Source organism: Microtus pennsylvanicus, unplaced genomic scaffold (assembly GCF_037038515.1).
Source record: "Microtus pennsylvanicus isolate mMicPen1 unplaced genomic scaffold, mMicPen1.hap1 Scaffold_148, whole genome shotgun sequence".
In the NCBI taxonomy this organism is placed as follows: domain Eukaryota; kingdom Metazoa; phylum Chordata; class Mammalia; order Rodentia; family Cricetidae; genus Microtus; species Microtus pennsylvanicus.
Genome location: NW_027460896.1, coordinates 1306752 through 1310013, shown reverse-complemented (window position 1 = coordinate 1310013; position 3262 = coordinate 1306752). Strand labels below are relative to the sequence as shown.

Genomic DNA, 3262 nt, shown 5'->3' with positions numbered 1-3262 from the left:
CTCTTCATAGAAGACCCTGTTGGAGATACTGTCCCTCCTCTGGGAGCTATGCCCACTGTCGTCATTATCATCCTTCTTAGAGTCATCCAGGCTTCTTGGGAAACTTCTGATGCTCGTGGGACATGGTAATGATCTATGTTCCAAGCCCAGAACCTCCCTTACTTCTGCACTGAATGGTGTTTGAGTGCAATGTGGCATGAGGTTCTGGTCACTGGTTGTCTGGTTCACCAGGAAATTCTTACTGTTGATATATTTGTGTCCTTTCCTTTTGCTTTTATGTTCCTCCTTGATCTTGTGCTGCAGCCTCTGGATGTAATGCTGGACAGCCATGTAGATGAACCAGTACTGTGCCTCTTTCTGGACCATTCCTGGCCTCTGGGACCGCACCATCTGAATGGTTTTAGAAACATCGATGTCATGATCAACACCTTTCTCTCTAATGATGTCAATAAGGATATCAATCACAATGAATGTTCCCGTCCTGCCAATTCCAGTATTGCAGTGAACTACAACAGGGCCTGCATCCATGATGCTCTCCTGCTTGTGGTGGACCTCCTACAGGAAGTCCAGCACACCTCCAGGGTCACTGGGCACACCATGGTCGGGCCATGTCTGAAAGTGGTAATGCCAGACAGTTCTCTCCGTATTTCCTTGTCCAACCTTGGAGAGCTTGAGTTCTCTTAAGGTGTAGTTAGGAGCAGCACTTTCTTTGATGTTCCTAACACGTATGACCCCATAGTCTTTGAGTGCATACTCATCAGGCCAGTACTTGACACATTTGCTCTTCCCTCTCTCCACCTCCTTTGTGGTCATGCTGATGACTCGAGAGTTCTCCTGGAACACCATCCTCCAGAAATCATTCACCGTGTTCTGCAGGCAGCCTTGAGTGGCAATGTAGCTCTTTTTGGGTTTTGAATTGTGGCACTTGGCTTCAAATTCAGGCATGATGATGTTTGCATTGATGTAATCAGAAATGGGCTCATTGGGATCGCCATCGTGCAGGACAACCCTAGTGTGATCGAATGGCAAGATGTTTTTGTATCTATTTTTGTTTTTATTTTCTTGTCTCCGACCTTCTTTTTGGCTATAGAGAAATTTGTATTCCTGTTTCTGTAGTGTCTCAAATTCTTCCCAAAAGCCCTGTTTGACCATACCTGTGGTCTCAGCTACCTTGCTTAGCTCTCGAACCCTGCTTTCAATTTCAGCAGCATTAATACGAGTTGTGTTGAGAGGCTGCTTGAGCTGCAGGACTATGCCAAGTGTCGCCACAATGGGGTTCTTCTTGTAATGCTCCACCAGGTCTCTCAAAGAGTCAACATACTCTCCTCCACTAACATCATATTTCCGTTCCTGACATCGGATCATAACGTGGCTCACTTTGGACTTGCCATCATTGCTCTTCCATTTGTCATCACCTGTGATGACAGAGAGAACAAAGTCTCCAGGGTATCTCTGGCTCCCTCGAACAAGAAAGCTGTCATGCTTACCCTTCTCCATTAGCAGTTTCTCTGCTTCTTTACCAGACAAGGGACCATGGAACCACCTTTCAGAGGTTGGGTCTGCACAATTCAGTGGGTACTTGAGCTCAACAACATCTCCATTCTTTTCTTTTAGCTGCTCGTGATGTTCCATGTAGTACTGGAGTAGTTCCGCCAAGGTGGCAAACTTCTTCCCACCATAGAGGTCATAGTAGTCCCCAGTGTTCTGAACCTTGATGTGATAGACCGCTCCATTTCTTCTAACAGACACAGTAAAATCTCCAGGGTTACTCTCACTAGGCCTTGTCAAAAAGCTGCCATCAACTCCTCTGGTTAGAAGGAGATTCTCAGCCTCCACACCAGTGATGTTGGGGTGAAACCCTCTCTGAGACGCCATGTTCCCCTTGGCTCCTGCTCCACATAGACCTGCTGCTTGCTCAGGCTCCTTGGGACACTGTCACATGTGTGTTGGAGGGGCTAAGCAAAGACCCACTGAGGAGTAAACACATGTGCAGGGCAGGTAGAACTGGCCCACTCTACATGCAAAATCCCCCACCAGACCTGGATCCTGGATACTGGCTGTGCCCCACTAGGGTCACTCTGCTTCAGTCCTGGGCTTTGGCTCCTGCTCTGGTCTCACCACCGTGTCCACCTTAGGCAGACTGCCAGGGCGGAGGTGGGAGCTGGAACTATGGGTGAGGTTTGTTTGTCCATCAGCACAACTGGTATCCCAGGGGGCAGGGCTCATGCTGCGCTCTAACAGTCATCCCCAAAAGCAGATCAGTCTCTTTGTCCCTGTCCTTCTCTACATAAGCTATGCAACAAACAGTCTTAGAGCTTTAAACAGAGTTTGTAGACCTCACCATAGCAAGTTATAAAACATCTGTGACCTTGAGAAGTTGCTGCCCATACAATAACCATAGACATATAATTTGGGCATATCAAAAACATTTACACTGTAGCCAACACACAAGGTCAATGACAGAAATATTATTTATAAATGCAGATATATTTACAATGACATCTCTGGTTATATGAACAAAACATACAACCCATACATAAAAATGCAACAAGAATATAAAAGCCTTTGCTCTATATTTACAGCTTTACTCTTGAGCCACTCACCACACCGTCGCTTTATTTTTATCTGAGCACTCACTTTTAATTTGTGGTGTCCATCACTTTACTCCTGTTCTCAAACCCCAGCAACATCCAGCGCCATTTTTCTTGGGCCAGCCGACTCATCCATATGTTCCTGAAAAGTCCAATGTGGATTGAGGAAAGAAACGGACAAAAGACTGAAGACAGAGTCAGGAGATCATCCCAATGAATACTGAATCTGCCTCTTATTTTTTCATAGCCCTTTTATACCCCAAGCCAAAGGGGTAGGCAAAAGACTGTTTGTTTGTTTTTTAATCATTATATAAAGAACAAATAAGACTGATTACTTTATTAATATTCAAAACATCTAACAGCAATGCCCTAGGTCAAACATCTTGCTATTTGGAGCAAAACATCCATTAGCAACACCTTAGACAAAACATCCTGTTATTTGGGCAACATATGGAACAACTTTACCTGAGGCCAAACATCCTGTTGTTTGACCTTGAAGGAGGAAAAATATGCTCGAACTCTCTGACCTTTTGTCAGGATGGAGCAGAGCCACTTCATGGGCCTCCACATACCCTGCCTTTGGGGACACATGATTCTGGGAGGGTGACTTTTTGAGTTTCAGACACTGTGGGGGACTCAGTATGCCCACTCCAGCATTCAAGAACCCTGGA

At 45.6% G+C, this 3262-nt stretch overlaps 1 pseudogene; it reads right to left on the bottom strand.

Annotated features, from left to right (window-relative positions):
- Positions 1 to 555: 555 nt before the first annotated feature.
- LOC142842158 (tyrosine-protein phosphatase non-receptor type 11 pseudogene) lies at positions 556 to 1875 on the bottom strand (annotated as a pseudogene).
- Between the last annotated feature and the right edge of the window lie 1387 nt (positions 1876 to 3262).